Consider the following 12,852-nt stretch of genomic DNA (forward strand, 5'->3'; position numbering starts at 1 on the left):
CCCCAACATGCACATAAGGAATTTTGTCGAGATCTGCAGCACTTTTAAGTATAATGGCGTGACTGATGAGGCTATCAAGTTGAGGCTTTTCCCATTCTCACTGAGGGACAAGGCTAAAGACTGGTTACATTCTGAACCAGCTGGGTCCATCACTACGTGGCAAGATCATGCGCAAAAGTTTCTGGTGAAGTTTTATCCGATGGCAAAGACTGCTGCTATGAGGAGTGCTCTTACTCAGTTTGCGCAGCAACCTACTGAATCTATGTGCGAGGCTTGGGAACGCTACAAGGAAATATTGAGAAAATGTCCACATCATGGAATGCCGGATTGGATGGTGATCACTGGTTTCGATAATGGTTTGGGGGCCCAATCTCGGCCCATGCTCGATGCAGCAGCTGGAGGCGCCTTATGGGCTAAAAGCTATACTGAGGCGTATAATCTTATAGAGACGATGGCTGCAAATGAGCATCAAAACCCAACTCAGAGGATGACGTCAGGCAAGATAGCAGGTATTCTGGAAGTTGATGCAGCCACCGCTATTGCAGCCCAGCTCCAAGCGCTATCAATGATGGTTGATTCTTTGGCTACATATGGAGTTAATCAAATAGCTATGGTTTGTGAGCTTTGTGCAGGTTCTCATGCTATGGATCAGTGTTCTCTGGTCAACGAATCTGTTCAGTATGTGAATAATTATCAGTGACAACAGCAGCCTGTGCCAGCGACCTATCATCCTAACAACAGAAATCATCCAAATTTCAGCTGGGGGAATAATCAGAATGCTATTCAGCCACCATATCAGCAAGGAGTGAGTAAACAGTTTAACCCACCTGGATTCTAGCAACCACAGCAGTATGCTACAAGGCAATCATATCCTCAACAGGGAAGTACGGCTGCACCTACTAGTGCGGATTTTGAGGAACTTAAGCTGTTATGTAAGAGTCAGGCGGTTTCTATCAAGACCTTGGAAAATCAAATCGGTCAATTAGCCAATGCAGTGCTCAATCGTCAACCTGGCACTCTTCCCAGTGACACGGAAGTACCAGGCAGGAAGGAAGCTAAAGAGCAAGTCAAGGCTATTACCTTAAGGTCTGGAAAAGTTGCTGATGCTGAAAAGGCAAAAGAAGGAGAAGCTGAAATTAGTGATGAAGAATCTAAGCAAAAGGAGAAAGCGACGGAACCAAGGAAGACTACTGTTGAACACACTCTGCCTGAGGCTAATACAGGGGAGAAACAGCTCTATCCTCCACCACCTTTTCCTAAAAGATTGCAGCAACAAAAGCTGGATAGACAGTTCGGGAAGTTTCTGGAGGTGTTCAAGAAACTTCACATCAATATACCTTTCGCTGAGGCTCTGGAGCAAATGCCTAGTTATGCGAAGTTTATGAAGACTATTCTTTCAAGGAAGGTGAAACTGGATGACCTTGAAACCGTTGCTCTCACGGAAGAATGCAGCGCTGTTCTGCAGCAAAAGTTACCACCAAAACTGAAAGATCCAGGAAGCTTCACCATTCCTTGCACCATTGGCAATCTGACTTTTGACAAGTGCCTTTGTGATTTGGGAGCAAGCATTAATCTGATGCCGTTGTCGATCTTTAAAAAGTTGGATCTGCCTGATCCAAAACCCACATACATGTCTCTACAATTGGCTGATCGTTCCATTACTTACCCAAGGGGCATAGTGGAGGATGTGCTCGTCAAGGTGGATAAGCTCTTCTTTCCTGCATATTTTGTTATTCTGGATTTTGAGGAAGATAAGAAGATTCCCATAATCTTGGGAAGGCCTTTCTTGGCTACTGGCCGTACCTTGATAGATGTGCAAAAAGGTGAACTTACTATGTGGGTACAAGAGCAGGATGTGACCTTCAACGTATTCAAGGCAATGAAATTCCCTACAGAAGATGAGGAGTGCTTAAAAGTAGATGTGATTGATTCTGCGATTACTTCGGAACTCGATCGCATGTTAATGTCTGATGCATTGGAAAAGGCCTTAGTGGGGGATTTTGACAGCGATGATGAAGATGGCAACAAGCAATTACAATATCTGAACGCTTCTCCCTGGAAGCGAAAGCTGGACATGCCGTTTGAATCTCTTGGTACTTCTGACCTTAAGAATGCTGAAGGAAAGCTCAAACCATCAATAGAGGAAGCACCTACCTTGGAGCTCAAGCCATTACCTGAACACTTGAGGTATGCTTTTTTAGGTGATTCATCTACGTTACCTGTTATTATTTCATCTGACCTTTCAGGTAGTGAGGAAGACAAACTCTTAAGGATTTTGAGAGAATTCAAATCGGCTATTGGATGGACCATAGCAGACATCAAGGGGATAAGTCCTTCATATTGTATGCATAAAATTCTGCTAGAGGAAGGTAGTAAGCCAACTGTGGAACAACAGCGAAGACTGAATCCCATCATGAAGGAGGTGGTGAAGAAAGAAATTCTGAAATGGCTGGATGCAGGCATCATTTATCCTATTTCTGACAGCTCGTGGGTGAGCCCCGTACAATGTGTACCTAAGAAAGGAGGTATCACTGTGGTCGCAAATGAAAAGAATGAGCTCATCCCCACTCGAACAGTTACAGGATGGAGAGTATGCATGGATTATAGAAAATTGAACAAAGCCACAAGGAAGGATCACTTCCCTCTTCCATTTATTGATCAGATGCTTGACAGGTTGGCGGGTCATGAGTATTTTTGTCTTCTGGATGGTTATTCAGGGTATAATCAGATTTGTATTGCACCAGAGGATCAGGAAAAGACTACCTTCACTTGTCCATTTGGCACGTTTGCTTTTCGCAGAGTTTCGTTTGGGTTATGTGGCGCCCTGACCACTTTTCAGAGATGTATGATGGCTATATTCTCTGACATGATTGGAAATAACGTCGAAGTGTTCATGGACGACTTCTCCGTCTTTGGACATTCATATGATGAATGTTTGAATAATCTGCGCGCCGTACTCAAAAGATGCGTGGAAACTAATTTGGTGCTCAGTTGGGAGAAATGTCATTTTATGGTGCGTGAAGGCATTATTCTTGGGCATAAGGTCTCTAACAAGGGTCTGGAGGTGGACAAGGCCAAGGTGGGAGTCATTGAAAATCTTCCCCCACCTAACTCTGTGAAAGGAATCCGTAGTTTTCTTGGTCATGCGGGTTTTTATCGGCGATTCATCAAGGACTTTTCAAAGATATCTAAGCCGTTGTGCAATTTGCTTGAGAAAGATGTGCTTTTCAAATTTGATGATGAATGTTTGGCAGCATTCGAGACTCTCAAGAAGAGTTTGATCACTGCACCAGTTATTACAGCACCAGATTGGACAGAACCGTTTGAGATGATGTGTGATGCGAGTGATTATGCGGTAGGTGCAGTTCTGGGACAGCGCAAGAAAAATCTCTTCCATGTGGTCTACTATGCGAGTAAGACTTTAAATGAGGCCCAATTGAACTACACCACTACTGAGAAGGAGCTTTTGGCTATAGTCTTTGGTTTCGAGAAATTTCGATCTTATCTACTTGGTACGAAAGTAACCGTATTCACTGACCATGCGGCTATTCGCTATCCAGTTTCCAAGAAGGATTCAAAGCCGAGACTCATTCGTTGGGTGCTTTTACTTCAGGAATTTGAGTTAGAGATCAAGGATAGAAAAGGTACTGAGAATCAAGTAGCTGACCATCTCTCTAGGTTGGAGAATCCCGATTCTACTTCACAAGATAGGACGTTAATCAATGAATCTTTTCCAGATGAGCAGTTGTTTGCAGTTCAGGAGGAAGAACCATGGTTTGCAGATATTGTAAACTATCTCGTCAGCAATGTAATGCCTCCTAATTTGACATCCGCTCAAAAGAAGAAGTTTCTGCATGAGGTGAAGTGGTATATGTGGGATGAACCATATTTGTTTAGACAGGGAGCTGACCAGATCATCAGGAGATGTATCCCGTTCTGTGAGACGGAGGGGATATTACGAGACTGCCATTCCACGGTTTATGGTGGACACTATGGTGGTGAGAAGACGGCAGCTCGTATTCTGCAAGCAGGTTTTTTTTGGCCTACTTTGTTCAAGGATGCTCATCAGTTTGTTTTAAGGTGTGATCGTTGCCAAAGAGTGGGAAATTTGACAAGGAAGGATGAGATGCCATTAAATGTGATGCTTGAAGTCGAGGTCTTTGATGTTTGGGGAATCGATTTCATGGGGCCTTTTATCTCGTCTTGCAATAATCAGTACATCTTGCTGGCAGTCGATTATGTCTCAGAATGGGTCGAAGTTAAAGCTTTACCGACAAATGATGCAAAGGCAGTGCTAAATTTTCTTCATAAGCAAATTTTCACTAGGTTTGGAACACCTCGGGTAATCATAAGTGATGAAGGATCGCATTTCTGCAACCGTAAGTTCACTTCTATGATGCAGCGTTATAATGTGAATCATCGAGTAGCTACTGCCTATCATCCGCAAACAAATGGTCAAGCGGAAGTGTCTAACAGAGAGATAAAGCGCATTTTAAGGAAGGTTGTTTGTCCGTCAAGGAAGGATTGGTCTTTAAAGCTCGATGAAGCTGTTTGGGCTTACAGAACAACATACAAAACTCCACTTGGTATGTCCCCGTTTCAGTTGGTGTACGGTAAAGGATGTCATCTACCTGTGGAGCTTGAGCATAAGGCCTACTGGGCATTGAAAAAGTTGAACCTGGATTTAGATGCATCTGGTAAGAAAAGAATGCTTCAGCTTAATGAACTTGATGAATTTCGACTTCAAGCGTACGAGAATAACAAAATGTATAAGGAAAAGGTGAAGAGGTGGCACGATAGGAAGCTACATCCTAAGTTATTTGTGCCGGGGCAAAAAGTTCTCTTATTCAACTCTCGGCTCCGACTTTTTCCAGGGAAGTTGAAATCGAGGTGGTTTGGGCCTTTTATTGTCAAAACTGTGTTTCCACATGGAGCGGTGGAAATTTTTGAGAATGATCCGGACCAAGCATTCAAGGTTAACGGTCAGCGTTTGAAGCATTACTATGGGGACATGGCAAACTGAGAAGTGGTTAGTGCCATTTTGTTGACTACTTGAGAAGGGTACGAAACGTCAAGCTAATGACGAAAAAGAAGCGCTGCGTGGGAGGCAACCCATGAATTGTTGTTACAGGAACCCTTAGAAGTTAATAACCTATCCAAAAACACAAAAAAATCAGAAAACAGGGGCTGAAATTTTTTTTTTCCAGTGACCCCCTGAGCGCCCGCGCAGCAAGCTGAGCGCCCGCTCAGGGGTCGAGTACCAGAATTTTTTTTACAGTTCAGAAAAAAAAAAACAAAAACACAAAAACCCATCACAGCCCATAAACCCACGAATTCTTTTCCCATTACCCCATGATTTTATCCCTCAACCCCACTCCTAATCTAATTTAACCTACTCCACACCCTATATATACATATACCTATCCTACATATCTCCCACAAACTTCCTACACTTAAACTCTCTCCCAAGCACCAAAACTCAGTTCTTACACACTTTTATTCACGAATCAATGGCACCCAAGAAAGCACGCACTATTGACAGCAGCAACACAGTTCCTACTGCTGATTCATCGAGGGGTACTGCTGCAAGGCCTCGGTTAACTGACAGAGCCGCGGAGGAGGAGTACACTAGGCTGTTGGGGAAGCCGATTCTGAAGGAGAGAGGGTTTTTACCATCAGGGAGGGATGGTGAGTTGCTGCCCATGATTGCAGAGAAGGGGTGGATAGCTTTTTGTGAGTCACCCGAGGCGGTACCGATGAGCGTTGTTCGCGAGTTCTACGCGAACGCGAAGGCCGAAAAGAATGGGTTTTTTGTGGTCCGAGGGCTGACAGTGGATTATCACCCTGCAGCGATTCACCGTGTGATTGGCCAGCGAGAGAGGAAACCCGAGGAGGACAACTGGAATGAAAAGACTGCTGAGGATTTTGACTTGGATTTGATTTGTGCGACTCTCTCTCGACCGGGCACAGTTTGGACCTTCAGGACCGGCACTAATGAGTATCGTCACTTTCCGGCGATCACCATGAACAGGTATGCCCGTGCATGGAATGCATTTATTTGTGCTAATATTTTGCCTTCTTCGCATGCACACGAGGTCACAGTTGAGAGAGCACAGTTGTTGTGGGGAATTCTGAATGAGGAGTACTATGTGGACCTTGGTGAGTTTATCTACCAAGGAATTCTGAAGTTTTTGAGGGGAGCGAAGCATATGAACATCCCTTATGCATCCACGGTTACAAAGCTATGCCAGGCAGTGGGAGTGAACTGGCCGGCTCATGAGCAGTTGCAGTTGCCGGCAGCTCTGATTGATTTTGGGACGCTAAATGGGATGCAGGAGTGGACCGGTGGTGAGCCTGAGGAGCATGGGCTGGGTTATCGTCTTCCAGGAGGGCGTCCAGCACGAGGTGCTACTATGGCTAGGCCAGGGCGTGATGAGGCTGGTTCTTCGAGAGCTCAGGAGGGTGCTGGGATGGTTGATGCCCAGTATAGGAGGCTTACACGGCGGATGGATGCTATGTACGAGACGCAGAGCAGATTTGCTCAGGAGCTCACCCTTGCATTAGGGACTGCTTTTCGGGGCCTTGGAGCTGATATCCAGTGGCCAGTTTTTGGTGAGAACTCTGCATACCCGCCGCCTGATACTCCGCCCACTGAGGGTGATGATGATGATGACTCCGAGTAGGTATACCCTGTGTTCCTTTCTACTACCTTCACTGAGGACAGTGAAGATTTTAATTTGGGGGTGGTAGTTAAGGAATATTGTGTGTGTGTCATATAGCTGCATATTCATGATAGCTTAGTTCATATAGTTGCATAATTTATGCCATATAGTTTTTTTTGTTATGTATGTCATGTAGCTCATGCATTTACCATGATCCCTTTTGCAATGATTTATCGACTGAATTGTGATATTGATGCGAGTGTAGTGATAGCATTAAAGTGATATTAAGTCGTGTAGGTTGATATGCATGCTAGAAACACTTGTAATTCCACTAAGTCTTAGAGAATGCGTAAGGGCTAGATTGTTGTTATGATTTGGCTGTTTTCGAGGTCAATCTATTTATTATACTTAGAATTCAATAATAGGTTCTTAGTGATAAAGACATGAAAAAGAAAAAAATTTGGAGAAAAAAAAAATGGAATTCGTTGCTAGTTGTGGCTAGGCGTCAAATGGCTAGTAGCCGGCTCGCATATGGTGCGAGTAGTCTAGGGTTGAGCAAGATGGAGCGAAACGCACTTGCTCAGAAGTTAAAAAAAAATAATAATAATATTTAGTTTATGCATAATTGATCAAGAGTGGGCTCTTTGGTATTCGAGTTATTAAGTTCTTAGGGGACTTTGTGCCTAGTGACCTAAGGCTTTTAGAGTCTGGGATCCGCTAACCTAACGCTCATTACATGGATATCATTGTATAAGTCTTTTGTGGACCTCACTCATTGCACGGTCAAATAAGCATTTGTGTTGTGAATAAAAAGCACGATTCCGTAATAAGCTCCAGAATTCTTGTAGTGTTGAATATCACTTTGTGCCTAGAATTTTTATTCTCTGTATAATCATGTGATTGCCTTGAGGATAGTCGAGTCATAATAATTGGTCTAGTTCCGAAGCATATCTGTTAAGCATTTGCACACACCACGTTTCTGGCTGTATGTCCGTTTGCATGAGTTTATTGATCTTTAGTTGTCTAACTGCATTTGTTAAGATGTTGCAATTGGTTAATTGTAGAAAGGGGGAATGCTGCATTTTCATATAGATTGCATTCATGCATGTTTTTATTTATTTTTGAGTCTGTGACGCTTGAGGACAAGCATCGATTTAAGTTTGGGGGTGTGATAAGTGGCATTTTATACCACTTAGAATGTCTTAAAATTGCTTAAATTGGTGTCTTGAAATCAAGTATTTTGTGTATTTGATGCATTTTTCTAGTGTTTATGCATTTCAGGGTATTAGTTGCATTTCGGGGGAGGAATCATCAAGAATAAGCCTTGGCATGTGTTCACCATTGCGAGAGGAAAGAAACGGGCAGATTACGGCGAAGAAACGGAGCAAAATCAGATTTTTTCCAGTAGAGGTCTGAGCGCCCGCTCAGCTATGCTGAGCGGCCGCGCAGGGTCGGGGAAAAAAATATATTATTTCAGGACTTCTACTTCTGTTTGGTTTCCACTTCTATGTAATCTGAGTTTTATGGGACTATTATATAAGTAGATTTGAGACGTTTTTACAAGTGTGGATTGAAGAAGATTGTGTTTTTATGCAAGGAGCGAAGGAGATAAGGAAGAAGACCGATTTAGCACACCGCAACGAAGAGGAAGCATATTTTCTTGTGATTCTTATTTCGTTGTAACGTTGGATGCTAGTTTTCTTACTTTGAACTTATTTACTCTTGTGACGTACTCTATTTTAATATAATTAGTTTAGTTATTATTTTCTTGTGTTTGTTTATCATTATTTCATATGAACCCATGATGACGATAAGTGCTATTATGGGCTAATCGTGATCATGGGGTTGCAACAGATTTATTATGAAATTCTTTAGTTAATTGTTTAATACTTTAGTGTGTGATGATTGTATGATATCTAGTATTGGTTGTGCGTATTCGTCTTATGTGCGTCGCGAACATATAAGATAGGGTGTTAATCTCTTGTGAAGCGACGGTGGATCTTGAGATTTAGAATTTGCCATGCTAGCATAGGTTCATGTACGTTGTGCATGATTAGTGGGTAACTCTAACAGTTTTATTTGCCCTATGTAATCAAAAGGAATAACTTGTGCTTAAATCGTTGTGTTGTCAATTTCTGTAGACATATAGGAACTCAACATAATTGATGACTATTCAACTTCTATCTTAATTGTGGATGCTTGGTAGAATGGTATTAGTACAATAAAAGTTGGCTTTTATCAATTTCGTGTTATTCGATTAATATCATCACTGTCACATGCTAAAGGTAATAACAATGGCTATTGAAGGAAGTAATAATGAAGTTGTTTTCTCATGAGTGTTTTATTATTGATAATTTGAAGTGTTAAGTAAGTGATTAATTAAGTAGTTAATTGTAGTTAATATTTAATCAACAATCTTAAGTGTTAGTGTCTTAACATTGAGAAGTAATCATACATTGGTGAGTGAGTTTAATTAGACAATAATTTAGTCTGAGTCTCTGTGGGAACGAACTAGAAAGTATTCTATATTACTTGCGAACGCGTATACTTGCGTGAATATTAGTGCGTGATTTCGCCCTAACAGAGTTGTGCGTGCTTGTGCGGTTAACCCGAGGGCTGTGCGTGCCTTCTCCATTTTGTCAATTACTTGATATAATATATTCTAAGTATTATTATATTTTTAGTACAGGAGACAGGAGTAGTGTAGTGTAGGCAGTAGGCATATAATCATATGTAGTAGACACTAGACAGTAGTACATAAAAAATAATTGCTGCCTTCTACTCGACTAGTGCGGGTTAGTGTGGGCTGGGCCCGGTCCCGATTTTCAGTATTATATTCGTAACCGGCTCGACTAATTTAGCGATTTGTGCGAGCTTGAACCGGCCTGGTTCGGGCTGAATAATTACGGGTTTTCGTACGAATTGGTCCCGAATGTGCGGTTCAAACCCGCACATTTGGCGAGCTCTACTGACGACTTAGCATATCCTGACGCTTGAGCAGATCCTGACTGACTTTGACAAATCCTGATCCTGATCCCAGTAAATCCTAATTTCTGACTTAGACATTTTCCAACAATCTCCCCCAATTTATGCTTTGTAGAATAAGCATACATTATGTAGTAATATCTTATGCCAAAAATTGAAAGAAAAAATGTAGAATACAAGGATTATAGAGCATACTCAGATACATAAGTTGATCTTCATGGTTTTTGATAAATTCTGAAATATCTCTGAACAAATGCCTTTACTCTATCATCTATCTTCCTCAATAGCAGCTGCTGTAGCCTTTTCTTCAAGTTTCTCTCATATTCAGTTTCTTCAGACAACTGATATATGGCAGCTCTCAACATTCCAATTGGAGTTATTTCTATCATCAAATCATCCAGTGATACATAAGATGGCTTTAGTCCATCAAGATTCAGAAATAAATACCTTTGAGTCCATACAGTTTAAAATACCGCTGCTCCCTTTTCCATGTTTGCACCCTGATTATTGAGATTCATGTATGTAGGAATAAAATGTCCAGTATATTGTATGCCCTTGTCAAGAATTCTTCTTCTGATGGCTTAGAAAATTAAGTCTGACCATTCCTTGGATGCTTGATTTTCAACCCTCAACAAATAATGAATGTACTTGAGTTCTTTGGTTGACATTATCATCAGTTCATCAAGTGAAAGAACTTGAACTTGATCACCCTGTATCATAAGCAGAATCTTCTGTTTTGGATCTGAGCCATCATGTCTATCAAAAATGTTTTTCACAGCTTCAAGCCTGTCCAAATAATTAAATATAACTTCCTGACCAGGTCTATCAGCGAATGTGAAATTCACTATTCTTGTATTTATCAATTGAGCTTCATGATGCCCAATTCCTGCTATTGTGTATGGATCAGATAATTTAAAAGCTTGAGCCTGTCTCATCCATGATGGTGTATCATCGTTTGTATCCACAATGTTAGGCTCAGATAATTCTTCCTCTCTTATTCCTCATGGAGTAAAATTCATATTCTTTTTGCACTTCAGATCATCAATTTTCTCCCACTTGTAATTGTGCTTCATTTTAGAAAAGTTATAAGCTCTTCATTTTGCTCTTTCTCTAAGTTCTTTCCTGTCTGTGCTTCTCCATCTACTTCTACCAGACCTCAACAACATGTTTCTGAATTCTTGATTAGCCCCGTTGACTGCTATTCTGATTTTTCCTTCTTCTCTTCTTTCTTCTTCTTCATCAATTTCAACATTATAAGTATCAACATAAGCAGACAAGATTTTAATATTTAAGTGCTCCAAGACAGCTTCGTCTCCATCTTCAACCAAGTCAGGAATGGACCACCTGTCAGGATCAGGAACTAATCTATCAGGATTTGCAGTGTCATGATTTCCTTTGTCAGGATTTTGACTTGAGTTGTCAGGAGCTACTTCAATCTGCAATTTTCTTAGTCTTCTAGACAACCGAACTTCAACTTCTTCATGCCCTTTTTCTCTGTACAAGTTTAGGTTAGGTAACCTCCTGTAAGAACCCAATTTTTTGACGTCAGTAAAAAAAACTTTAGGAATAGTAACCTTGCGGTTTATTAAAAACTTTTGCGACCACACCATATACGAGTGTTTCATTTAAGTTTCCGAGTTCATATTGTGTTTATACGTACTAAATGAGTGTATGCAAAAGTCGTGAGTTTTCGAAGAAAACCAATAATCCAAATGATATTATTTTACGAGCCATCGAGGAATAAGAGAATTATACTACGACCAAGAAAATCTTGAGAATTATAATTTCATAACTCATAACCAAGTACGAGCACTGGAAATGGTAATGATTTACGATTAGCGGAATTCTTCGGCGTAGCATTTACGGGAATTGATTTAAACGTATGTGAACGAAAGCGAGATAATGTAGGATGACAAAATCAAGTGATAACCTAGGAAATTAAGTATTTTATAAATTTATTCAACAAGTAATAAATTAGGAAGCTAGTTATAAAAATTAATAAATAACAAATTTTGATAAACATAAATTCAAGGAGCTTATCATGCAAGCTTTGACAAATGAGACACCTAGCTAAGACTAACCTTTGAAAATGAGATGCATCTTGTCCTACACTTTCTAAAGTCACAAAAGCCTATTTCCACCACATTTCCAAGAAGCAAGCAAGGCAATTCTCTCTCTCTCTCTCTCAAAAACCCAATGCTGATTTCCAAGAACACCATGGGAAGAAAAATTCATATCTCATGATCTATTCATTCAAAAATCACCAAATTTTAACCAAAGCTTCCTCATACCATATACAATGTACTTTCAAAATTTCATGGCCATTGAATTAGTATAGCATAGTCAAATCCTTGCTCAAAATTGGTGGTGAATAGTAACTCCGAAAATCACTAACTTATTTTCTTGATTTTTCATGAAAGTTTAAGGTTCCTAAAGCTAGACCAAGGCTTCATCAAGGATATTAGGACTTTATTAAGTATTAACAAGCTTCAAGAAAGGTATAAACATTCATCCAAACTTCGTTTAAGTTTTAAGTTTCAAGAAAAGTAAGGATCTTGGATATAAGTATGGTTTTGATGATTGATTTGATATTATCTTGATGTTTAGTTAATTAGTTTTAAGGTTGATGATTGTTGCCTCAAGAATATGATGTTCTTGAGAGAATTTAGTGTTTAGATGATGATTTGATGATTGTTGATGGTGGTATAATGATTTAAGACGTAAAACGACACTTGATTTGATGATTGTTGATGGTGATAACCTCGTTAAAATGAACAAAACTCAACTTAAGTTTCTGTAGAAGTTCCCGAATGTATAAACTGTAGTTTCCTGAAAAGTGACACTTGATTATGATAGACAATGTTATGAGAATCGTTTGGGAACTTGAATCGCTTGATTCCGATTTACGGATCAAAAGTTATGACCGTTTTAGTAAAAGGGATTTAGGCGAAAAAACTGCTACAAATTACGAACTTTGTAAATATAAATGATCGGCTTAAAAATATTTAAAAATCATGAAATTTTTATAGAGAGTAAGAAATAGAGTTTATTATCTTCCATAAAAATTTCAAGTAAAAATGTTGATTTTTCAATTTTTATAAAAATGTCAGAGTCAGGGTCGCGCGGAGTACGAATGTCAAAAACAACCCCCTGTTAAGAAACTGCCACTTCGAGATTTTCACCCCTGTTACTGTTATGGATAAAA

General features: G+C 40.2%; 1 non-coding gene across 1 annotated transcript; it reads right to left on the reverse strand.

Moving 5' to 3' along the window:
* Positions 1–214: 214 nt before the first annotated feature.
* LOC141669247 (small nucleolar RNA R71) lies at positions 215–321 on the reverse strand. The gene has a single exon (XR_012553537.1). It is a non-coding gene; the product is annotated as a small nucleolar RNA R71 (small nucleolar RNA).
* Positions 322–12,852: the final 12,531 nt, after the last annotated feature.

This window comes from Apium graveolens, chromosome 6 (genome assembly GCF_009905375.1).
Source record: "Apium graveolens cultivar Ventura chromosome 6, ASM990537v1, whole genome shotgun sequence".
In the NCBI taxonomy this organism is placed as follows: Eukaryota; Viridiplantae; Streptophyta; class Magnoliopsida; order Apiales; family Apiaceae; genus Apium; species Apium graveolens.